We start from the raw sequence: 27,339 nt of genomic DNA on the forward strand, positions 1-27,339 counted from the left end.
ACAGGGGAATATGTTAGAACAATAATTGCTAGATTTCTTAGTTTTATTGTTGTTTAGTTTTTTTAAGAGAACCATGTCAGCACATGGTTTGTTTGGTTGAAATCTTTCGGTGATTGTGATCTGCTCCCAGAGGCAGAAAACCTCAGTTTCAGCAAGTAAAAGTCTGACCATCTATTGCTTCTTTCTGTGCAGCTGAAGCAGATGATTTCACTGATGAGCTCATCCACCTGCCTGAAGAGTTGAACTCTTTAGAATCAGCTGGTTTAGTGAGCGGATGGAACAAATACATGGTTGGACTTTTACTGACTGATGTCGGGGTTTTTCTGCCTCTGCCTGTTGTCTGTCAAAGTGTTGAGATTCTAGCAGACACTGAAACAGGTATAAGACTGGATTGTAAATTTAGGCGTCCTCACACTTGGCTAGAGATGGGTATTGATAAGATTTTATCGATATCGATGCCATTATCGATTCCGCTTATTGATCTGATTCCAACTTTTTGTGAATTTTCTGTGTATTAAAAGTACACTTTACAGGTTTTCTATGTCAACAACATTTTAAAATTTTAAATTGGTCACTGGATCCTAGATCTCTGGACATAGATAAAATATGTACATGGTCACTGGATCCTAGATCTCTGAGATAGGTTCGTCCAGGAGTCAACAAGACCTTATTTTAGGACATTGTTTTGGTGATTAGGGATGTCCTCATATATTGTAATAAATATTCCAGAGAAAGGCAAGCACTTCTCTCAGAATTTGGAATAGGCCTGAAAGAAGATTCTGTTGGAAGTATTTTAGACATAGGATCAGCAGGATAAGTGAATTGGAAACTTTATAATTGTCTTGGTCTCTCTTGTAAAAGAGATCATGATCTCAATGGGACAAACCTGGTTAAATAAAGATTAAATTAAAGTGGGAGGGGGAAGTGTTGACTTTTTAAATACTTGAAAGACACTGAACTCGAGAGGATTTAGTACTGCTAAAACAGACTGATGCAGAAGGTGGCAGCAATGCAACAATAAGGATGCCGGCTGCCATTAAACGCCACAGAAGAAGAGAGGGTATGTTTAGTTTATATCACAGGAGCGTGTTTTGAGGTCAGAGCGCATTTCTGCATTTACAAAATGCACCAAGAAACCAGAAAAAATGCATAAAATTACTTAATTTACTCATATTTGTTGTCAGTCTGGGTAAATCATCGGACTCTGACACATTGTGCAGTTAATCTCTTTCCTCAGTGGAATGTGCATGAGATAAAAACAAATGTGTTTTCGTCATGGCGAGTGGTCCAAGCTATCTCTGACATAATGTAAATTAAAGAATAACCAATAAGAGAATTGTTAAGCAAAAAGACTATTGATGTCGGTGGATTGAATAATTTCTTATCGATTCTTAACAGGAACTGTTTTTCAATACCCATCCCTACACTTGGCCCAAGTGCTTTGGGCCATACGCAAACATTTCTTTCCCTGCCTGATGGGTTGGCCTGTACTCATGCTGAACAAAGCTGCGCTGTGTCACATGGTGTTTTGCATCAACACTAGGGCTGCAGCCATCGATTATTTTAGTAATCGAGTATTCTATTGATTATTCTGGTGATTAATCAAGTAATCAGATAAAAAGTACTTTTGTGTTTTTAAACAACATCAATAGTCCAGGGTTCTCCCTACTAAGCAGTGGCACAATGTCGCTGTACCAACGTGTTGACATTTTGCTGAAATGGCGATGGGATGTGGCTTTCTGTTTTGTTTTGTCCAACTTGTAAAATTTAACAATTTGTAAGTTTTTTATATATAAAGGTTGGTGGACTGGGTCCCTGTGTGATTTTTTTATTATCCCTCTTTCTCTGCGATTCAGCAAATGCATTTCAGCTGGAGGTTGAACATGCAAGGTTCGCAGTCAGTTTTTAAAATAATTATTTTATTTAAGTTACCATGTTTGTGAAGCGTTGTGTGTTGCCCCAAAAAAGTGAAAATTAAAAAGCGAAACACTCAGTGCGAGTCTGAGGGAAACACAGAAGGAGTGGACTTCTGCTGTTTGTCAGTGTAGCCGGGGACGGAGCTGTGACTTGCCCAGTCTGAGAGCCCCTCACACCGGGTACAGAGAGACAGCAGCCGGCCGCCGGGTCAGTAGTCACTCCCCACGTAGAGCGGACCGTGTGTTTTTTTTTTTTAATAGACAAACTGCTTCGCTTTAAATGCACTCTCAGTCTATTTCAGATGATCAGCGTGGACTCTCTTTCTCTTAATTTTACTCTGTGTCACGTTGGAAAGCGGTAGCTATCATTGCTAATTTGATTAGCTCTCACGCACTAGTCTTCTTCTTTTGTTTTTCTGGGGATGTTACAGTGCCACACACAGACCTGGCATATGTACTACAACGTTAAATGAAGCTTCAAGGCACAGAATTTGCCTTGAACATTTTTTGTAATCAAATTATTTGAGTTACTCCACTAATTGTTTCAGCCCTAGTCAACACTATGTGACTTTTATTTTATTTTGAGAAAGAAATATGGAGTTCAGCTGTATTTTGATGGGATTTGTCAACATGATGGACTTTTCATTAAATGCATATTTTTTCTTTTGTATAGTTGTGTTGCTTGATTTCCTGTTTTCTGTTTCTTCAGCTTTGTAAAACTTTGTAAAAACCTTGTAACTGTTAGAATGACCTAAGCAGTGGGTCACCCCTCTGAGTCTGGTCTTCTTGAGGTTTCTTCATCAGAAGGAGTTACCACTGTCACCTCTGTGCTTGCTCTAGGGGTTGGTAAGGTTAGACCTTACTTGTGTGAAGTGCCTTGAGGCAACTTTGTTGTGATTTGGTGCTACATGAACTAAATAAATTGAATTGAATTGAAATTGAAGCAGGCAGCACGATGGCTTAGTGGTTAGCACTGTTGCCTCACAGCAAGAAGGTCATGGGTTTGATTCTCCCCTGTGGACTTTCTGTGTGGAGTTTGCGTGTTCTCCCACATGCAAAGACATGCAGGTTAGGTGGATTGTAAACTTTAAATTGTCCGTAGGTGTGCGTGTGGGTGTTAATGTGTTTGTTTGTCTATGTGTGGCCCTGTGACAGACTGGCGTCATGTCCTGGGTGTACCCCGCCTCACACTCTGTGGCTGCTGGGATAGGCTCCAGCCCCCCGCGACCCTTAATTGGACTAAGCGGTTGAAGATGCGAGCGTGTGTGTGTGTGTGTGTGTGTGTGTGTGTGTGTGTGTGTGTGTGTGTGTGTGTGTGTGAAATTGAAGATTAAATTCATTGTGCTTCTTGTTGCATGAAACAGACGCATCACATTTCAAAAATAAATGCAACTTATTGACCAGTGAAACTATGTGTTGCATATGTGTATCTGCTACTTGTGTTTTTTCTCTTTGACAGAAAATTTGGATGATGACTGCATTGTTGATGGTAGTCACTCTGATTAGAAAAACTGACTGATTTTCCCAGTGTGATATCACACACACACACACACACACACACACACACACACACACACACACACACACACACACACACACACACACACACACAGAGTAGCCGGTTCAGTGGAAAACGGTATCAATGGCACTAATCCGTCCCGCGGGGGATTTCTTATGGGCTGTCTTTCTTCTCCTGTGAACAGAGGCTGTTTGTGCTATTGTCAGACCTTATGTCAGACTGTATTCACACTTGGCTCTAAATGGTGCCATCAGTCTATTTCCAGAGTGGTGATCACTGACAGAGAGATATTGACATGCGGCTTTTGTTGAAGAGGGGAAAAAAAGGAAGAAGGACATGCTGCTTAGACAAAGAGATTACTTCAACAGTTTGCTCCTGTCACTGAGACAAATATTAGTGTTTGAATGTGACTTTGGGAAATGGTCCCAAAGTGGTAAACACCAGTCGGTTGTGGCCCTAAAGGAAAAGTACATTTAACATTTTGTGTGAAGAAGTCAATTGCTCCATTCTCTACATAAGTATGTCATATTTAAGTATATTATTTAATGAATGAATCTCCGAAGCAGTGTCATTTGTAACATTAGGTAGGCATATTCACAACCTAAGTCAGATGAGCAGACAATTATCTAAATAAACTTTAAATCTTACATTCAGTATTTTCAGCAGAATTTAAAATGTTCTTTCAGCAGAATTGATTCAGCTGAGTGATTATTATTGTTATTATTAATATGTATATGTCGCGGACATGAACGAGCGAAGCTCTTCAGCTTCTAACCAGACTTTTTTTTGTGAGTAAATGCTTCAGGGCTCCGCCCGCCAGACCCCCCACCCTTTTAAGCATTTTTCTTCATTTGCCTCTCACATGCCTGGAAGCTTCTCACCATCTAACATGTCATTTAGGTCCTTCAGACTTTATTTTCAGTAAATGCTTCTGAGGAGCATTAGCTTGACTTAAAAACCTTCACCCCTAATTACAGCCCTCTTTTTTTAAAATGTAGATGTAAATTAATATTCAAACTTTTCGGCTAGTTGACAGTAGGGCTGTACAATATGGCCAAACTATCGTATCTCAATATTGTCATATCAGTATATACGATATGACTATGATTTCACACAAAGTGCAGCAACAGTGAAAATTAAACATTCTTAAGGGCCCCGTCACACATAGTGCAAATTTGGTCGATTTGCGCATAAAGTGCGCATGAAGCAGGAATCGTGCAAAACGTGTAAAATCGTAGCTGCTTCCAACGCCTCGTACACCTGTTGCTACAACTATTTGGGCACACCAGCGGGTGAAAGACAGAGTGTGCACTGCCCATCGAACCCTCTCGCACCAGGTGTCGGACAAATTCCAGGTGACATGCACAAACATCTAATACCGCTCATTTGGCACTAAGAGAATGTGTGGCCATTTGCGCTATTAGCATGATAACAGTCAGCAGATGATCACTGTTGAGCTGGATGTCAAATTTGTCTAAGTGCCCCACGACTGTGGAGTTGCAAACAGCCACACACGTGGTGCATGTGTCTTGCACATGTGAACGTTTGTCCACCCCGCTCCCCCCAACACATCTGGTGAGCCAGGGGAGGGGGGGGGGGGCAATGCACACTTGCACAAAATGCTTATATGTATGTACATATCTGATCACATGGGGGCCGGACAGTCTGATCGCACACAGCATGGGGAAGAGCCTATCAGCTGATCACAGCACACTGACACTGCATGACAGACACAGAATCCACTGCCACGACAGTTATATACAACAATACCAATTACATAACAAATAATGAAAATGAATGACCACATAACACATAGTGACACGTTGGTCTGGGCCCTGAACAGACGGGGTATGTCTGCTCACAGCCGCGGCTGTAAAGATCTCTGTTCCTGCTCCAGTTGCAGTGGCTGCACACATTGCACCTCGTCCATGTCTTTGTTGATTTCAGGCTTTTTTTCTGCATAAATTACAGGCCAGCGATTGCAGCGCAGTGGTAACGTTTCCGTCTGGCAGTCAGAGGATATGAGTTTGAATCCCGTGAGTGACTTTTTTTTAACCAGGGTTATTTAACCATGGGCTTCTGTATTACGTCTCCTTTTATTTATTATTTATATCAACAAAGTGATATTCACTAATTACACAGCTGATTTTTATTTTATTGTTCTCCACATCAGCGGCTTGATGTGGTGCAGCTGCTCGCACTCTGTTCCTGCTCGAAGGACACCATCGCATGCACAAACAGTTGCCCGAGATCGTGCACACCTACCCGTCGGTTTCGTCGTTCGCTCGTACGAGCTGTGTCACCGTGAGTCACCCTGAGTTGTATATATTCGTACTATGTGTGAAGGGGCCCCAAACAAAACAGTAAAAATACCACACTCATTTTGCACTCATCATTCGCCCTTTTGACGTTTCAAATCCCACAAAACCTTGGAGAGGTCGCCGCTCTGCAAGATCTCAGTAACATTCAGAACTGCATTGAGACACTCTGATCACGCTGCACTAACCACTGCACACAGACAACACCATTAACATTGCAACATAAAACTATTTATATATTGTGCCTAAAACTCTCGTGAATATATTCTCTGGGTTTATAGACGTTGTTATTGTGTTTATTTTATGTAAACATGGGAGAATCACAGGCTGTCTCTCCGTTATTTTCAATAGGAGCTGCTGTGAGCTACGCTCGCTTCCTGATCAGGTCGTTCTGGAGGAAAGTGAAGTTTGCTCTTTAACGTCTTAATTATTGTTCTTTACAACGCTGTTTGTCCTCTTTGTTTCAGACTAATATATATAAAATGTCTGAAATTCGGTTTGCGTTTATAAATTCCACGCAGATTAAACATAACAGACACAGATTATTTGTTATAATTGTTTTAGCAAGTTTTCAGGGTATCATGCATGCAGTCTTTTATTAACATGATGAAAAGCATAAAAAATACATTTTTGTAGTATAATATTAATTTACAACTGTCATCATGTTGATTCTCTATATTGTTTGACTGCAGTGACTCTCTGGCACGCAAGGGATTATGGGATATGTCAGTAGGGCGAATAAGGTTAGGATACAGTGCCTTCCAAAAGTATTGGAACACTTGGTATTTCACACATTGTACTTTGTTTATGCCATTTCAAATACAAAAAATGTAAAGATAAACATTTCTAAAATTATCTTCCTCAAACTCAAACTGAAAGCAAATCTCTAAAACTTGATAATGCCTGTAAATAATAAGTTCTATTGCCAGCAGTGGTGGGCACGGCTAACCAAAAAGATAGCTTCGATAACAGATAATCAGCTAACTGAAAAGTTGTCTTTTATGACGCTAAACCGATAAACCACCCCAAAAATTATCAGAAGCTACAGCTAACCGATAACTTTCAGTATTGTCTCCTGTACACTTGCAACTAACAAGTTGAATCGCTTCTGGTAGCATCAAAGGCGACCACAGACCCAAACAATGAGTCAGCACTGGAAGCTCCTGTTTACTACATAGCTTGTAGCAATACAGCAGCTGAGAAAAGCTGCAAAGCTCAACTCTCTACACAACAGCAGTGTCGCTGTGAGGCAGAGGTCTTGGAAAATAAAGCAATGTTGACTTATGGTTTTGAAGTGTAAATAAAATTAATACGGTTAGAATAACTCCATTAATGTAAATTCTGTCATTTGTACAGTGTTTAAATATAACATATATCTTTTAATTTTAAATAATGCACTAATTCTGAAGTTTTGTAACAATCACAGACAGATGCCAAAGGGATTATGGGTAAATGAATCTCCACTAACACTGATTGGTTGACTCATTCATTCTATGTAAAAAAAACACATTGATGTGAGGTGTGTGTGTTGGTGTTTACATATAAATATGCTTTTGTAAAATATGCGATTTTTTATTTGTAAAAAAAAAAAGCCATTTGCTAAGCCAAAAAGTTGATTTGACAACCGTCTGATATAACCGGGGTCAAAATAAATAGAACACTGCCATCTAATGATGCCCAAACGCATATTACTTAGGGCAAATATTGCCATGAACACTACTGGCCAGTAGATGGCAGTAGAGACCCTGAAAACTTTCATACAGATCATACGGATCATTTATAAATAATCCGTCCGTGTCTGCTACGTTTAACATGCGTGAAATTTAATAAACGCAAACTGAATTTCAGACATCTTATATATATTACTCTGGAACAAAGAGGCCAGTCAGTGTTTGACAAAAGCAAGACGTTAAAGAACATGAAGCGTTACACCTCACAATGATTCTAATTGAAAATAATGGAGATGCAACCCGAGCTTCTTCTGGCATTTTTACATAAAACAAACACAATAACGTCTGTAAACCCAGAGAAAATATTTCCGAGAGTTTTAGGCACAATATACAAAGGGTTTAATGGTATTATCTGTGTGGAGCCTGATCAGAGCGTCGCAAATGCATTTCTTCTGTCGTGAATGTACTGGGGTTACCCATAATACACTTTATGAAGACACAATGTCCACACTAAAAGCTTCTTCTTTTAAAAGCTACAACTCTTAAAAAACTAATTAAGAGTTGGACTGGTGACTTCAGTCCCTTGACTGGAGTGTCACAGTACTCCAGCTGGCTGAGGTAGAGCTCCTTCCTTTCTGCTCTGGCTTTGTCCAGTATCATCTCTGCTGTCTGGAATGTTCTCTCTGCATGGTCATTATTTTGTGCATGTTGGGGGCTAGAGGTGTGGTGGTTCAACTCTCAGGCTTCTGCAAAGCCTCTGAATTCCCTGGAGCTGTAGCAAGGACCATTATCACTAATAACTCTTTCAGGTGTGCCTTGTCTTGCAAATATGGCTTTCATTTTTTGAGTGGCTGCTAAGGTTGTTGGAAGGAGCAGGTCTGGTTTTTATCAGAATACTAATCTTTGCAAAATGTAACTGTTACTAAATTTCTTAATTTAGATTAATAACTATGGGGCACCACCCTGATATCATAAAATAATAACCAGACTATGGAAATGGAGTGAAGATAATGTTCACCTTGAGGTGTTAATATTTGGGAGCAATAGTACTCTGTGGCGAAGAGTGAAGGATTTAAGTCTGTTATGCGATACATCTGGGGTTTTCCTGCGTAGAGAAATGTGAGGTGGCCGCCTCATTAAAATTTTGTGCCACCTCAGTCTCAGCTGGCAGCACTGGTATGGGCCAAAATATTTTAATGATAGTTGCCCTGTCGAGCACAAATAAGACAGAGTGTCCTTTGTTTTTCAGTGTCATTTTTGTTGTTCCATGGCTCTAAAATCATAACAGGCACAAACGCACATTTATTTGATCAACATACAGCGTGGCAGAATTTCTTTATCAGATTCTGCTGCCAGCTTATGCGGGTGGCAGAAATTAATCAGCACAAGAAGTCAGAAAACTTGGGACAAAGTATTTTACAGAAATACAATCATCATTTCAAGGCAAGTTTATTTCTATAGCACATTTCAGCAACAGGGCAATTCAAAGTGCTTCACATATACATACAAACAAACATTCCAGCAACACATTAAAAGAAAACAAAAGACAATTAAAAGAAGAAACAAAATACAGTAGTGTTCAGAATAATAGTAGTACTATGTGACTAAAAAGATGAATCCAGGTTTTGAGTATATTTCTTATTGTTACATGGGAAACAAGGTACCAGTAGATTCTCACAAATCCAACAAGACCAAGCATTCATGATATGCACACTCTTAAGGCTATGAAATTGGGCTATTAGTAAAAAAAAAAAAAAAAAGAAGAAAAGGGGGTGTTCACAATAATAGTAGCATATGCTGTTGACGCTACAAACTCAAAAACTATTATGTTCAAACTGCTTTTTTTAGCAATCCTGTGAATCACTAAACTAGTATTTAGTTGTATAACCACAGTTTTTCATGATTTCTTCACATCTGCGAGGCATGGAGTCAACCAACTTGTGGCACCTTTCAGCTGTTATTCCACTCCAAGATTCTTTAACAACATTCCACAATTCATTCACATTTCTTGGTTTTGCTTCAGAAACAGCTTTTTTGATGTCACCCCACAAGTTCTCAATTGGATTTAGGTCCGGGGATTGGGCAGGCCACTCCAAAACATTAATTTTGTTGATTTGGAACCAAGATTTTGCTCGTTTACTAGTGTGCTTGGGGTCATTGTCTTGTTGAAACACCCATTTCAAGGGCATGTCCTCTTCAGCATAAGGCAACATGACCTCTTCAAGTATTTTGACATATCCAAACTGATCCATGATACCTGGTATGTGATATATAGGCCCAACACCATAGTAGGAGAAACATGCCCATATCATGATGCTTGCACCACCATGCTTCACTGTCTTCACTGTGAACTGTGGCTTGAATTCAGAGTTTGGGGGTCATCTCACAAACTGCCTGCAGCCCTTGGACCCAAAAAGAACAATTTTACTCTCATCAGTCCACAAAATATTCCTCCATTTCTCTTTAGGCCAGTTTATGTGTTTTTTGGCAAATTGTAACCTCTTCTGCACATGTCTTTAATTTAACAGAGGAACTTTGCGGGGGATTCTTGCAAATAAATTATCTTCACACAGGCGTCTTCTAACTGTCACAGCACTTAAGTCCAGGTTACACATAGACAGTTTTGTCCGCGGGTAGTACGTAGACCGAAGTTCGCGGTAGTTCCGGCTGTTTTCGCGGTGGAAAGGGGCGGAGCATTTTGCTGGCGTTTTGAGCGCCGTTCTAGCCGCAAATACACGGATAAAATGCTGCTAAATCCACCAAATAAAGCAGAGTTTTGACGCCGTAGCATCCGGCACATGTCAGGCAATTGCAGGTTAAGGCGCGTATGAGAACGGCGGTGTTCTGCTGCCACCGATAATGCCCTGTGTACCGTTGGATTTATCCAGGCAAATCCTGCGTTACTTCAGGAACTTGCTTATAGGCACCGCCCCCAGAGTATAATAGGCTGAAGCAGCTGTCAGTGCAGGGGAAGGGAGTGACAGCGAGCTCATCTCTCAGCCTTTTCTTTTCTCTCCTTTTCCCCTCCTCAACGTGTTGCTCATTTCCACCACAGGGCTACCCTCTGCTTCTGAACCAGACCTCTTGGTAAGTCCTTGCCGCTGCCAATTTTATTTTAGGAGGTATACTGGAGCTTCTCTGCAAAAATATCTGGAGCTGGCCGCGAGTGAGAGACCTGCATGCAGTGCACTAGCGTTTTTATACTGACCGCCGCCTATCGGCCCTTTGGAACGCCGTTAACCGGGAGGTGGCATTTAGAACAGCGTACTGTCTGCTAGCGCCGCCGTTTTTTCTGCCTCTGTCGCCGGTTAAAACACCTTTGAGGACGCCGATGTGGGCTCTAGGGATACAACGCCTGCCGCCAATTACGGCGGTATAAACTACGGCACTACAGGAAGGGGCGGGATGACACGGCGATTAAAAAGTATCAAACGCCATTGTTCGCGTTGTCTCCGTCATCAGGCCACTTCTCCGGGAGCGCTCCTGGAATTATTCGACATGTTGAATAATTTTTTCGACGATTCCCGATGAAGCTGGAACCAAACCACGCCCCCGTGCGCCGGCGTTAACTACGGCGTTTGATCCCTAAAACGGCCTGGAGGGGGCAAAATCTCTGCCGAGATGCTTCCGGGAGAGCTGATCAGTGCGTGAGCCTTTGCCATTCTGGTTATTCTTCTATCCATTTTGATGGTTGTTTTCTGTTTTCTTCCACACGTCTGTGTTTTTTTTTTTTTTTTTTGGCCATTTTAAAGCATTGGAGATCATTGTAGATGAACAGCCTATAATTTTTCACACCTGCGTATACGTTTTCCCCTCTCCAATCAACTTTTTAATCAAACTACGCTGTTCTTCTGAACTGTTATGTGTTGGACGCAGCTCGGAGAACCGACCAGCGTTTGAAGGACCCAGTATGAAATAAGCAGAGCACGGTACAAAGGCTAACTGAATTTAATACATAACAGTGATAATACAGAAAGGTGCGGTCTGGCGTGGTGCGCTCCCAGCAGCGCTAACGGTCCGGAGCCAGAAGCTGTTTCGGACCCAAGGACCCCGCCGACACCCCCCAGGTGGCCGCAACAACCGAGTCTCAGGAAGTGTGCTGACGAGCGTGAGACCTCACCCCCTCCTCTTTCACAGACTGTGCATCAAACCTGGACGTTTCTCAGCATCCGCTGCTGATGAGATGGCTCCCGAGACGACGATCTCACCCGTCTGGTCACAAGGTCGAGTCTCTGGCAAATACACACTGTGCACTCCAGTCTTAAATGCCAACATGCTCCAATCCATCCAGATGCACCTCAGCTGTGAGTCCTGACGAGTCGCAGGTGATCAGGGTGAGGTCCTGACAGCCTCAGCAACACAGCCACTCAGTCCCAAATGCACGCCACCTGGGAGGAAAACAAAAAGACAAACAAACCGGCAGCCAGGCCCCCCCAGCCATATAACATGAACATTGTCTTGAACGTCCTATTTTCCTCAGGCTTTCAAAGAGAAAAGCATGTTTAACAGGTGCTGGCTTCATCCTTAAATAGGGGACACCTGATTCACACCTGTTTGTTCCACAAAATTGATGAACTCACTGACTGAATGCCACACTACTATTATTGTGAACACCCCTTTTCTACTTTTTTTACTAATAGCCCAATTTCATAGCCTTAAGAGTGTGCATATCATGAATGCTTGGTCTTGTTGGATTTGTGAGAATCTACTGAATCTACTGGTACCTTGTTTCCCATGTAACAATGTTGGAAATATTTGATATGTTTTTTCATAACACCAAAACAAAAGTCGAAATACAGCATGGCTCCTGCCAGCTGTTGGAGAGACTGTGGAGAGATCTCAGCAGACCATGGCCACATCTTCTGGTCCTGCCCACTCATTCAGCCTTTTTGGACAGAGGTGGCAGAAATAATCTCAAAGGTAATGGGCTTCGACCTTGACTACTCCCCCACAATGATGTACTTTGGTTATTCCTCTGAAAAGATATCTTCAGATGATGCCTATCTCTTGAAGATATTACTGGCTTCAGCCAAAAAGTCAATTACAAAATGTTGGCTACAGAAGCAGCCACCCAACAGGAATCAATTTTTTTCCATGGTCGAAAATATTAAACTCATGGAATGCATGACCTACTCACTAAGACTTCAGGAGGATCTAGGGAAGAAGCAATGGGAAAAATGGTTGGACTTCACTAGAAATGACAGTGCTCAGTAATTAGCAACAAGTATGACATTTATGAAAAACAATCAATGCTTATTATTTTCCTTTTACCATCCCTTGACCTCAAATGTTGTTCTTTTTTTTCTAATGTTATAAAATGTTAAAATGTTATAAATAAAAAGTTTTTAAAAAATCCTATTTCAGACACTTAATGTTCTGATGGAACTCACAGGGGTGGTGGGTGGCCAAGTGGTTAGTGCACTTGGTTTCAGTAAGGAAGGTTCCCAGTTCAAACCCCACCTCTGTCACATTTCTCCATGTCATGTGGAGTTGCATCAGGAAAGGCATCCGGTGTAAAATCTGTGCCAATTGAACATGGAGGTCAACCTTGGATTTGCTGTGGCGACCCTGAGGGCAAACAAGAGAGCAGCTGAAGGGTCTTACTATTGTTCTGATGATACTTAAAGCAAACTGGTGAATAATTTTGTTGCACTCTGCCATTACAGGTACACAGAGCTTTACTCGCAGACAACTGAGCCTATCCTCACATTGAGGTGTGTGTATGTGTGTTTTTCTGGTTGTGCATGTGTGCGTTTGGTCTGTCTATGCATCTTTGTTGTGGACGAAGACGGCGTGACTCGCGACATACAAAAGTAATGAATTGCACTTTGGTGTCGGGTTTGAACCGTTACACACAAAACCTGTGACTCATGTCAAAATAAATAAATATGAAGTTCTACAGTATTTTTCCGTAAAATTATTTCTACCTAAACATGAAAATGACTTCAACAGAAATGATAGACAGCATTGATCAGTAAATAGTCCTTTGTGCTCGCGCAAAAAAGCAAAGAATTGCCGTTTAACTTTTACCCACAGTCGGAGTCAGAGACATCTTATTTTTCTTTACCAACTGTTAATTCATAATATTTTTCTGTTAGACAGTGGCATCTGAATTAATCCTCTTTTATATAGAAGACTGCAGTGCACACCAGGGATCCTGGTAACACGTTACTTAGTAATGCGTTACTATAATCTGACTGCTTTTTCAGTAATGAGTAATCAGTAATTTCAATATCAATTCAATTTTCACAGAGTTGCCTCAAGGTGCTTCACACAAGTAAGGTCTAACCTTACTAACCCCCAGAGCAACAGTGGTAATGAAAAACTCCCTCTGAGGAAGAAACCTCAAGCAGACCAGACTCAAAGGGGTGACCCTCTGCTTGGGCCATGCTACAGACATAAATTACAGAACAATTCACAAAACAAATATACAGGAAATGCTGTTGGTGCACAGGACAGGAGGGTCACCAGCACCAATACCACACCCATCTCTGGATGGAGCTGCAACTTAGAGAGAAAAAAAACTGAATCAGGCATCAGAAAGACAAGAAATACAGTATAATTTGTCAGCATTAAACAACAAGAAAAACAGAAGAAATACTAAGGTGATGCCAGCCACTAGCCCTAAGCTTCACTAAAAAACCCAGAATTTAGGTATAGTTGAGGCCACAGCCTGCTCCATTTCCTAATAAAATGAATTAAAAGAGTAAAAAGTGTAGAACTATATTATGCCAGTATGCTAGCCATACGAAAGGGAAAATAAGTGCGTCTTAAGTCTGGACTTGAAAGTCTCCATAGAATCTGACTGTTTTATTGACGTAGGGAGATCATTCTACAGAACAGGGGCATGATAAGAGAAAGCTCTGTGACCTGCAGACTTCTTATTCACCCTAGGGACAAAAAGTAGTCCTGCACCCTGACAACGCAAATCCCAGGCCGGTACGTAAGGTTTAATTAGGTCAGCTAGGTAGGGAGGTGCCAGTCTGTGAACAATTTTATAGACTAGTAGCAGAATTGTAAAATCTGATCTCACTGAAACAGGAAGCACTTAAGGGATGCCAAAATGAGTGTAATGTGGTCGAACTTTCTGCTTCATGTCAAAAGTCTGGCTGCAGTATTTTGAACCAGTTGGAGAGTCCTAATGCTGGACTGTGGTAAACCAGAAAATAGAACATTGCAGTAGTCCAATCTAGAAGAAATAAACGCATGAATCAGGGTCTCAGCATCAGTCATAGACAGGATGGGACAAATCTTCGCTATATTTCACAGGTGGAAGAAAGTAGTCCTTGTAATATTTCTAATGTGGAGGTCAGAGGACAATGTAGGATCAAAAATTACCCCAAGGTTCCTCACCTTGTCAGTGTGATGTATGACACACGAGCCTAGGCTAAGCATTAACTGGTCAAATTGATGCCGATGTCTCACTGGACCAAGAACCATCATTTCAGTCTTATCAGAGTTTAAAAGTAGGAAGTTTCTAGACATCCAACTTCTCTCTGATGCAAGACAGTATTCTAAATAGGGCTGTGCAATTAACCGAATTTCGATCGCGATATCGATATTTGTATCAAACGATCTCCAAACTCGTATAATCGAGTGAAACGATTTAAGGGCCTTTCATCAGGCCAATCCGTCAACCTGTCCCAAGACGCATGACGTCAGATGCGTCGCTTCGGAAGTGGCAAGGGGGCGGGATTGCTACGTCACACTCTGGCTGTTTCCACAACCTGAAAAAAGTTCAGCGATCGCCTTCTTGAATTTGTGTCGCCTGAACCACAAAAAAGGTTTAAAAAACGGCAGTAGAACGATTCTCCCATCACCCTGCTGGGAGAAGCTTGTTTTCAGCTACTTTTCAGAGTGACGCCGACCGAGGGAGGACTGACGACTTGGTGGGATATCGATCAAACCGTGACAGTGAGCCAATCCGCACGGAGAAGCTGGCCTTCAGGCATCATTCCTGGGCAGAGCGAGGCAGGTAGCCGGGGTGATGGAGCAAACCCACTCAGTCCGAAATCTCCCACTTTTTGGATATATGCGAAGTCCAAATTTGCCCAGTGGAGTTTAGTTCTGCAGCTTTTTCGAGGTGAGAATAATGTAAAAATAAAACGTGACGTTTACTGAACTGCTGTGAAGGTTTAATGATCGGCTAACGTTAGTATAGCCTTTTAGCACAGTTGATCTAAGTGAACGCTTTAATTTGTAAATGGTTCAGTCTTTTTTATTTTTAACAAATAAAGCTACAGTTTTTTTCAGACACCACAAAAGCTTAATTTTAAATAACTTATTTTTTCGGGTGTTTTTTTTTCCATCGTTTTTCCCTGTTTTTTTTCCTTTTTTATATATAAACTGTTTAGTGTTTCTTTATATTTAAAGAAATGTTTTTATTTGTCCTAATCAGGAACATTTGCTGTGCAGACAACCAAACTTCCATTGATGAGCTGAACACCACGTCCAGTTGAAAGAAAACATCTCTGCTCTTCAAAATAGGACAAAAGTGTCTTCAGCAACACCACCAGAGTTCAAAGCTGCAGAAGAGACCTTCATCTGGTCCCAAGAATACAGCATAACGTCACCAATAACATCATCAACAATAAAAGGCTCTTTCAACAGCATCTATTTTATTATTTTAAAAAAGCTGTTTCATTTTATATTTTAACAATAAATGAACGGATAAATTTCTCCAAAAGGAGATAAGGAGACGTGGTCAAGGGAATGATGACAAAAACACAAACTAATGAACATAAATTGAAACAAAAACAGTGCAACCGCACTATGTCCTAGTAGCACAAGTCAGGGAGATGCCCAAAGACACTGACCAACTGGTCAGTGACAACAGGGAAGGGAGAGGAAAACAGAAAAATAATATATAATATGATATTTTTAACATTTATTCATTTTATGTTTTATACAGGTAAGGTACAGTGCATTTTCAATTTGGAGGTTTTGCGCACATTGTCTATAACAATTTTTTTTTAGAGTGAGAGAAATGCTGAATAAATGCATTGTGTAACTAAAAAAATAATAATCTGAATAATCATGATTTCAGTATTTACCTAAATAATCGTGATATTGATTTTTTTACCATAATCAAGCAGCCCTAATTCTAAGGATTTTATGTGGATGAGATTACCAGCAGTTATTGGCATGTATAGCAAAGTATCATCAGCATAGCAGTGAAAGGTAATCTCAAAGCGCTGCAATATGTGCCCAAGGGGTGCTATATAAAGGGAGAAAAACAGGGGGCCTAAGACGGACCCCCGTGGAACCCCAAATTTCATGTCACTAAGGTTAGAGGTAGTGTTACTGTACAAAACATAGTGAGAACGACTGGTCAAGTATGACCTCAACCATACAAGGGCATTCCCAGTAGTCCCAAAATGATTTTCCAGCCTATCAAGTAGAATATGATGGTCCACGGTATCAAATGCAGCACTGAGATCTAACAGCAGAACCGTAGTGGTGTCCAAATCCATTGTAAGCAGATCATTCACTACTTTAGTGAGAGCCATCTCTGTGGAATTATATTTTCTAAACGCAGACTGCTTTTAGAAATAAAAGATAAATTTGAAAAGATACATTGACAATTTGAAAAGACAAATAAAGTAACTAAGTTCCTTTTATCAAGGAGTAATCAGTAATTGGATTACTTTTCAAAGTAACTATGGCAACACTGGTGCACGCTGCGTAGCACCTTTGAAAATGGAACTCTGAGGGCAGCACAAATGCACCTTTCTACTCATAAAAAAGAACAGAAATCATACTTTTTGCCAGTAGCACTACTCGAAAAGTTAATGTTGTTTTTATATTCGCCACTGTGGTGATTCACAAGCAAAGAGGGCTCACCACACCATATATTCACTTGACAATGTGGCGAGGGCATGGATTGGTAAGTGGACCCTGCCCTTCTGATAGCTGTTAAGTGATTGAAGATAATATCTGACTTAATACAGATATGGGTTTGGCTCGGGCCCATCCCTACATCTTTTTCTGGGTCATGGCCCAGTCAACATGTAAACATAGGCCTTTACTGTGATTACTCCAACAACAAATTGTCACAGAGCTAAATATTGTTTGAGACATAAGTCCTTTTTACAGCCCTCTCACATGAGTTTGGAAGGGGCTGACCTTGACATTCTTTTACATAGTCAAATCAAGGAGGATTCAACTGTCAGTTAATGCCCAGATACCCCTCCCTCTACTCTCCAGCTCCATTTATGTTCTTCTGAGATTATATTCAGGGGAGCACATAACTGGTACTCACTCATGGTGCTCCTGTGTGCTAAACATCATTGATGCACAGCAGAGGGAAGCACACTTCCTACAATCTGTCATTGCGTTCCTCTTATGAAGTGCTTCCCTTGTGTTTTCTGTTGTGCATCATTTATTTTTAGCATGCACAAGCACCATGAGTACCAGTTATGTGCATGCCTGATTATATTTCTCTAAGGAAGGAGGTAGAAAATGGCTAACTGCTTAAATTGGCACAAACACTATGTAGCGACAAGTAATTTTTTCTTCACTGTATGCGAGAAAAAATTTAAGTCACCACGTGTATGAAGAGGTATTTTCCAGTCAATGTTCTTGAATGTTGTACACAACAATAATATACCTGCATAGCAAATGGAAAAATTTGTCAAATTTTTAAGTTTGGATGGTACATACCACCGTGTGGCTGCTGCTGTCTCAGCCAGTGGTGGTAGAATTTTACTGTCACTGAAACAATGGAACATCTGGATTATCATCTGCCACATACTGTCAGCATGTGAATGCATTATCAGAAGTATTTGCAGAAAATAGAAACAAATGGTTCAGGTCTCAAGCCATAACAATGAGCCTGCACAGTAAATTTTGCAGAGCAAAATAAACTGCTGGAACTACATTTGGCTTCACTCCAAATAGAGTTAAATAAACTCTATCACAGTGTTAAATAAACTCTATCATGCCATGAATGACTCTTATTGCAGTTGAAAAATGATTTGACAAGACGATAGAGCTGATTTCACACTATAATATAATATTTAACTCTTGTTGGAGTGGGATCCATTGTAGTCCCTGTAGAGTGCATTTTACTCTGCAAAATTTGCTGTGTGCATAAAGCCCCTTTCACACCGGGCCTGCGTATCTAGTATGCAGGAATGGCCTTGTAAGTTGCACGCAGGGGGAGCTTGGCAGGAATGACTGTGTAAGCTGCCTGGACACACAGATGGATTTGATACATTGACACATTATTTCCAGGGGTTAATGGACTTTATTTAATGTGCCACAATCATGAGAGAATTTGACGTGAAGGTGAAGCTGCAGCCGGTGATCGAGCGTGTGATCCGTCTGTGAGCATAGTGGACGTGGACATGTCCTCTTGCTGGCGATCCATCCGTGAGGAGTTATAGTGGATGCGGAAGCTTGGCCCGCCTCTTCTTCTTCCGTGTTGTTGAAGCTTCACTGCCAGCAGGGTGAATAAAATCTAGTAATGCAGGTATGTACTGATAAAAATCCTGAAAGGATTTTTCGCTGGACTGGTGTAGGGTTATGTACAATTGCGGAGACTTGGTGTACAGTAGTGCAGTATTGCATAGACTTACATACAGTAGGGGAGTGTTGTGTAGACTTGCGTAGAGCACTGCGTCTGGTGCTCTGTGCAAAAAGTCTGCGAAAAAAATTCAACATGTTTAATTTTTGAAACGTTTAATTTTTTGCATCCATTTCGTGGACCCTTTTGCGTCCCTCAGCGTATTGCCACATAGGGCTGCATAGACTTGGCGTAGGGCTGCATAAGCTCAGCGCAGTCGGTGCACCACATTACGCAACTCTACTTTGGCCCGGTGTGAAGGGGGCTTAAGGCAAAAGAGAAAGTAAAAGATAGGTTGCCCCAAACATGTCATCCACCACCTATTGCTAGCATCTTTATACATCATTTTGAACCCTGCTGTAGACTCTCAGAACACCTAATTATGTGGGATTTTCTGGTCCTTCAGGACAGATCTCTTATTCAGGTTGCCTTTGTTTTCTGATAATATTTTTTGACTATCTAAAACATTTTGTAAAGAGATACAGTGAAGAAAATAAGTATTTGAACACCCTGCGAATTTGCAAGTTCTCCCACTTAGAAATCATGGAGGGGTCTGAAATTTTCATCTTAGGTGCATGTCCACTGTGAGATACATAATCTAAAAAAAAAAAAAAAAAAAACGGAAATCACAATGTATGATTTTTTAAATAATTTATTTCTATGTTACTGCTGCAAATAAGTATTTGAACACCTACCAACCAGCAAGAATTCTGGCTCACACAGACCTGTTTTTCTTTAAGAAGCCCTCTTATTCTGCACTCTTTACCTGTATTAAGTGCACCTGTTTGAACTTGTTACCTGTATAAAAGACACCCGTTCCCACACTCAATCAATCACACTCCAACCTGTCCACCATAGCCAAGATCAAAGAGCTGTCTAAGGACACCAGGAACAAAACTGTAGATCTGCACAAGGCTGGGATGGACTACAGGACAACAGACAAGCAGCTTGGTAGAAGACAACAATTGTTATGATTATTTATTAGAAAGTGGAAGAAACACAAGATGACTGTCAATCTGCCTCGGTCTGGGATTCCATGCAAGATCTCATTTTGTGGGGTAAGGATGATTCTGAGAAAGCTCAGAACTACATGGGAGGAAATGGTCAGTGACCTGAAGAGAGCTGGGACCACAGTCACAAAGATTACATTAGTAACACATGATGCTGTCATGGTTTATAATCCTGCAAGGCAGCAAGGTCACCCTGCTCAAGCCAGCACATGTCCAGGCCCGTTTGAAGTTCACCAATGACCATCTGAATGATCCAGAGGAGGCATGGGAGAAGGTCATGTGGTCAGATGAGACCAGAATAGAGCTTTTTGGAATCAACTCCACTTACCATGTTTAGAGGATGAGAACAACCCCAAGAAAACCATCCCAACCGTGAAACGTGGGTGGAAACATCATACTCTGGGGGTGCTCTTCTGCAAAGGGGACAGGACGACTGCACCGTATTGAAGGGAGGATGGATGGGGTCATGTATTGCGAGATTTTGGCAAACAACCTCCTTCCCTCAGTAAGAGCATTGAAGATGGGTCATGGCTGGTTCTTCCAGCATGACAATGACCCCAAACACACAGCCAGGGCAACTAAGGAGAGGCTCCGTAAGACGCATTTCAAGGTCCTGGTGTGGCCTGGCCAGTCTCCAGACCTGAACTCAATAGAAAATTTTTGGAGGGAGCTGAAACTCCAAACCTGAAAGATTTGGAGAAGATCTGTATGGAGGAGTTGACCAAAATCCCTGCTGCAGTGTGTGCAAACCTGGTGAAAAACTACAGGAAACGTTTGACCTCTGTAATTGCAAACAAAGGCTAATGTACCAAATATTAACATTGATTTTCACAGGTGTTCAAATACTTATTTGCAGCAGTAACATACAAATAAATTATTTAAAAAATCATACATTGTGATTTCCAGATTTTTTTTTTTAGATTATGTCTCTCACAGTGGACATGCACCTAAGATGTAAATTTCAGACCCCTCCATGATTTCTAAGTGGGAGAACTTGCAAATTCGCAAGGTGTTCAAATACTTATTTTCCTCACTGTATACATGAAAGTAGGAGACATTTTCATGTTGCTGTACCCGCTTAATGCTCAATGTTGTGTAAAAATCATCCTTTATTAAAAGATGTGTTGAGTCTTGTTTTTCTTTACAGAAATGTGGGGATGCAGCGATGAAGTAAAAGTATGACACATTAATTAATATTTTTATGTTTCAAGATGAGGACATTTAGCGAGTTCATCTTCAACAGAATAGACATATTACGTACACCTGCTTTAAATTTTTTTTTTTTTTATCTGAATGCATGTGAATTGTATTGTGGATTGCAGGCGGTGTAGATGCTGCCCATTGCAGTTATGTAGGTCATATAGTAGTGCAATTAGAATGACATAAAGACGAGAAGAAAGTTACAAGCGCTGCAGGGAAGCCACACTATTTGTCAGTGCCATTTCTGATTTGCCATATGACACATACATCTCTGCATCCTTGACAACAGGCGCACAGTGGCAAGCAACAAGGTATGGAGGCGGTGTTCCACAAATGTTTTGCTGCCAGTGGGTCTTAATTATTCTGGGTTTCATACTTTCTCCATCTATCTCTCTTTGGCACACAAAAATTTTAATTTCAGTGGTTTGTTGTTCATGTCAGGATCTTTATCAGAACCCAAAAAAGCAGAGAGTGAGCACACAGAATGTAAAGTAAGAATTGTTTTATTGTTACCAAAAAATGCTGTCCAGTCCAAAAATAAGTAACAGTGTGAGGACGGTACAGCAAAAAAACTTGCACATTTCATTTGCAGAGTGCAGCTCAAACTGAAGTCAAATTCCTTGTATTCTTGTGGATACTTGGTGAATAAAGGCTATTTTGATTCTCATTAAGAAATGGATGTTATGCACAGTAACTCAGCCACATGGGGTGTGCAGCCAGTACATTCTGAGTGCTGGTCCCAAGCCCGGATAAATGAGGAGGGTTGTGTCATCAAAGACATCCGGCATAAAAAGTGCCAAAATTAAAGATGCAGATAACAAATCGCAATTACCATGTCGGAATCGGTTGAGGCCACTCGTGCTGTTGCCCAATAGGGTGCTGGTGGAAAGTGGGCTACTGCTGAGTGAAGAAGTGGAGGAAAATGTGTCCAGAGACAGTGGGAGAAGAGGAAAACTAGAAGAGTGGAAGTGAGAGTCCAGATTTTGAATGTGGTGAAGAGAGACGGCTGGCTGATATGATGGAGAGGAGAAAGGTAGACGTGTGTGCAAAAACTCAAGTGGAAGGTAAGTAAGAGCAGAAGTGTAGGCAGTGGGTTAAAGTTCTTGTATCATGGTGAGGATAGGAAGAGAAAATGTATTGGGTCACTTTAAAGGAAGAGTACGTTAAGAGTGTGTTGGAGGTTAAGTGAGTGTCTGACAGGGTGATTATCAATCAATCAATTTTATTTATATAGCGCCAAATCAGAACAAACAGTTGTCCCAAGGCACCTTATATTGTAAGGCAAGGCCATACAACAATTACGGAAAAACCCCAACGGTCAAAACGACCCCCTGTGAGCAAGCACTTGGCAACAGTGGGAAGGAAAAACTCCCTTTTAACAGGAAGAAACCTCCAGCAGAACCAGGCTCAGGGAGGGGCAGTCTTCTGCTGGGACTGGTTGGGGCTGAGGGAGAGAACCAGGAAAAAGACATGCTGTGGAGGGGAGCAGAGATCAATCACTAATGATTAAATGCAGAGTGGTGCATACAGAGCAAAAAGAGAAAGAAACACTCAGTGCATCATGGGAACCCCCCAGCAGTCTAAGTCTATAGCAGCATAACTAAGGGATGGTACAGGGTCACCTGATCCAGCCCTAACTATAAGCTTTCGCAAAAAGGAAAGTTTTAAGCCTAATCTTAAAAGTAGAGAGGGTGTCTGTCTCCCTGATCTGAATTGGGAGCTGGTTCCACAGGAGAGGAGCCTGAAAGCTGAAGGCTCTGCCATCCATTCTACTCTTAAAAACCCTAGGAACTACAAGTAAGCCTGCAGTCTGAGAGCGAAGCGCTCTATTGGGGTGATATGGTACTATGAGGTCCCTAAGATAAGATGGGACCTGATTATTCAAAACCTTACAAGTAAGAAGAAGAATTTTAAATTCTAGAATTAACAGGAAGCCAATGAAGAGAGGCCAATATGGGTGAGATATGCTCTCTCCTTCTAGTCCCTGCTAGCACTCTAGCTGCAGCATTTTGAATTAACTGAAGGCTTTTCAGGGAACTTTTAGGATAACCTGATAATAATGAATTACAATAGTCCAGCCTAGAGGAAATAAATGCATGAATTAGTTTTTCAGCATCACTCTGAGACAAGACCTTTCTAATTTTAGAGATATTGCGCAAATGCAAAAAAGCAGTCCTACATATTTGTTTAATATGCGCATTGAATGACATATCCTGATCAAAAATGACTCCAAGATTTCTCACAGTATTACTAGAGGTCAGGGTAATGCCATCCAGAGTAAGGATCTGGTTAGACACCATGTTTCTAAGATTTGTGGGGCCAAGTACAATAACTTCAGTTTTATCTGAGTTTAAAAGCAGAAAATTAGAGGTCATCCATGTCTTTATGTCTGTAAGACAATCCTGCAGTTTAGCTAATTGGTGTGTGTCCTCTGGCTTCATGGATAGATAAAGCTGGGTATCATCTGCGTAACAATGAAAATTTAAGCAATGCCGTCTAATAATACTGCCTAAGGGAAACATGTATAAAGTGAATAAAATTGGTCCTAGCACAGAACCTTGTGGAACTCCATAATTAACCTTAGTCTGTGAAGAAGATTCCCCATTTACATGAACAAATTGTAATCTATACTCAACAAAAATATAAACGCAACACTTTTGGTTTTGCTCCCATTTTGTATGAGATGAACTCAAAGATCTAAAACTTTTTCCACATACACAATATCACCATTTCCCTCAAATATTGTTCACAAACCAGTCTAAATCTGATAGTGAGCACTTCTCCTTTGCTGAGATAATCCATCCCACCTCACAGGTGTGCCATATCAAGATGCTGATTAGACACCATGATTAGTGCACAGGTGTGCCTTAGACTGCCCACAATAAAAGGCCACTCTGAAAGGTGCAGTTTTGCTTTATTGGGGGGGGGATACCAGTCAGTATCTGGTGTGACCACCATTTGCCTCATGCAGTGCAACACATCTCCTTCGCATAGAGTTGATCAGGTTGTCAATTGTGGCCTGTGGAATGTTGGTCCACTCCTCTTCAATGGCTGTGCGAAGTTGCTGGATATTGGCAGGAAGTGGTACACGCTGTTGTATACACCGGTCCAGAGCATCCCAAACATGCTCAATGGGTGACATGTCCGGTGAGTATGCCGGCCATGCAAGAACTGGGACATTTTCAGCTTCCAAGAATTGTGTACAGATCCTTGCAACATGGGGCCGTGCATTATCCTGCTGCAACATGAGGTGATGTTCTTGGATGTATGGCACAACAATGGGCCTCAGGATCTCGTCACGGTATCTCTGTGCATTCAAAATGCCATCAATAAAATGCACCTGTGTTCTTCGTCCATAACAGACGCCTGCCCATACCATAACCCCACCGCCACCATGGGCCACTCGATCCACAACACTGACATCAGAAAACCGCTCACCCACACGACGCCACACACGCTGTCTGCCATCTGCCCTGGACAGTGTGAACCGGGATTCATCCGTGAAGAGAACATCTCTCCAACGTGCCAAACGCGAGCGAATGTGAGCATTTGCCCACTCAAGTCGGTTACTACGACAAACTGGAGTCAGGTCGAGACCCTGATGAGGACGACGAGCATGCAGATGAGCTTCCCTGAGACAGTTTCTGACAGTTTGTGCAGAAATTCTTTGGTTATGCAAACCAATTGTTTCAGCAGCTGTCCGAGTGGCTGGTCTCAGATGATCTTGGAGGTGAACATGCTGGATGTGGAGGTCCTGGGCTGGTGTGGTTACACTTGGTGTGCGGTTGTGAGGCTGGTTGGATGTACTGCCAAATTCTCTGAAACGCCTTTGGAGACGGCTTATGGTAGAGAAATGAACATTCAATACACGAGCAACAGCTCTGGTTGACATTACTGCTGTCAGCATGCCAACTGCACGCTCCCTCAAATCTTGCGACATCTGTGGCATTGTGCTGTGTGATAAAACTGCACCTTTCAGAGTGGCCTTTTATTGTGGACAGTCTAAGGCACACCTGTGCACTAATCATGGTGTCTAATCAGCATCTTGATATGGCACACCTGTGAGGTGGGATGGATTATCTCAGCAAAGGAGAAGTGCTCACTATCACAGATTTAGACTGGTTTGTGAACAATATTTGAGGGAAATGGTGATATTGTTTGTGTGGAAAAAGTTTTAGATCTTTGAGTTCGTCTCATACAAAATGGGAGCAAAACCAAAAGTGTTGCATTTATATTTTTGTTGAGTATATTAGATAAATATGATTCAAACCACGGCAGCACGGTGCCTTTAATACCTATGGCATACCTATGGTCAACAGTATCAAAAGCAGCACTGAGGTCTAACAGAACAAGCACAGAGATGAGTCCACTGTCTGAGGCCATAAGAAGATCATTTGTAACCTTCACTAATGCTGTTTCTGTACTATGATGAATTCTAAAACCTGACTGAAACTCTTCAAATAGACCATTCCTCTGCAGATGATCAGTTAGCTGTTTTACAACTACCCTTTCAAGAATTTTTGAGAGAAAAGGAAGGTTGGAGATTGGCCTATAATTAGCTAAGATAGCTGGGTCAAGTGATGGCTTTTTAAGTAATGGTTTAATTACTGCCACCTTAAAAGCCTGTGGTACATAGCCAACTAATAAAGCTAGATTGATCATATTTAAGATCGAAGCATTAATTAATGGTAGGGCTTCCTTGAGCAGCCTGGTAGGAATGGGGTCTAATAGACATGTTGATGGTTTGGATGAAGTAACTAATGAAAATAACTCAGAACAATCTGAGAGAAAGAGTCTAACCAAATACCGGCATCACTGAAAGCAGCCAAAGATAACCATACGTCTTTGGGATGGTTATGAGTAATTTTTTCTCTAATAGTTAAAATTTTATTAGCAAAGAAAGTCATGAAGTCATTACTAGTTAAAGTTAAAGGAATACTCGGCTCAATCGAGCTCTGACTCTTTGTCAGCCTGGCTACAGTGCTGAAAAGAAACCTGGGGTTGTTCTTATTTTCTTCAATTAGTGATGAGTAGTAAGATGTCCTAGCTTTACGGAGGGCTTTTTTTTTATAGAGCAACAGACTCTTTTTCCAGGCTAAGTGAAGATCTTCTAAATTAGTGAGACACCATTTCCTCTCCAACTTACGGGTTATCTGCTTTAAGCTGCGAGTTTGTGAGTTATGCCACAGAGTCAGGCACTTCTGATTTAAAGCTCTCTTTTTCAGAGGAGCAACAGCATCCAAAGTTGTCTTCAATGAGGATGTAAAACTATTGACGAGATACTCTATCTCACTTACAGAGTTTAGGTAGCTACTCTGCACTGTGTTGGTATATGGCATTAGAGAACATAAAGAAGGAATCATATCCTTAAACCTAGTTACAGCGCTTTCTGAAAGACTTCTAGTGTAATGAAACTTATTCCCCACTGCTGGGTAGTCTATCAGAGTAAATGTAAATGTTATTAAGAAATTATCAGACAGAAGGGAGTTTTCAGGGAATACTGTTAAGTCTTCAATTTCCATACCATAAGTCAGAACAAGATCTAAGATATGATTAAAGTGGTGGGTGGACTCATTTACTTTTTGAGCAAAGCCAATTGAGTCTAATAATAGATTAAATGCAGTGTTGAGGCTGTCATTCTCAGCATCTGTGTGGATGTTAAAATCGCCCACTATAATTATCTTATCTGAGCTAAGCACTAAGTCAGACAAAAGGTCTGAAAATTCACAGAGAAACTCACAGTAACGACCAGGTGGACGATAGATAATAACAAATAAAACTGGTTTTTGGGACTTCCAATTTGGATGGACAATACTAAGAGTCAAGCTTTCAAATGAATTAAAGCTCTGTCTGGGTTTTTGATTAATTAATAAGCTGGAATGGAAGATTGCTGCTAATCCTCCGCCTCGGCCCGTGCTACGAGCATTCTGGCAGTTAGTGTGACTCGGGGGTGTTGACTCATTTAAACTAACATATTCATCCTGCTGTAACCAGGTTTCTGTAAGGCAGAATAAATCAATATGTTGATCAATTATTATATCATTTACTAACAGGTACTTAGAAGAGAGAGACCTAATGTTTAATAGACCACATTTAACTGTTTTAGTCTGTGGTGCAGTTGAAGGTGCTATATTATTTTT

At 41.2% G+C, this 27,339-nt stretch overlaps 1 protein-coding gene and 1 long non-coding RNA gene across 3 annotated transcripts in view; both read left to right on the forward strand.

Annotated features, from left to right (window-relative positions):
- adcy9 (adenylate cyclase 9) overlaps nt 1-27,339 on the forward strand; it is a 208,710-nt gene that overhangs the window by 11,619 nt on the left and 169,752 nt on the right. The window lies entirely within an intron of this gene.
- LOC117525890 lies at nt 960-26,678 on the forward strand. The gene is made up of 4 exons (XR_004565163.1): nt 960-1,179; nt 5,686-5,688; nt 9,193-9,197; nt 26,666-26,678. It is a non-coding gene; the product is annotated as an uncharacterized LOC117525890 (long non-coding RNA).

Source organism: Thalassophryne amazonica, chromosome 15, assembly GCF_902500255.1.
Source record: "Thalassophryne amazonica chromosome 15, fThaAma1.1, whole genome shotgun sequence".
Taxonomy (NCBI): Eukaryota; Metazoa; Chordata; class Actinopteri; order Batrachoidiformes; family Batrachoididae; genus Thalassophryne; species Thalassophryne amazonica.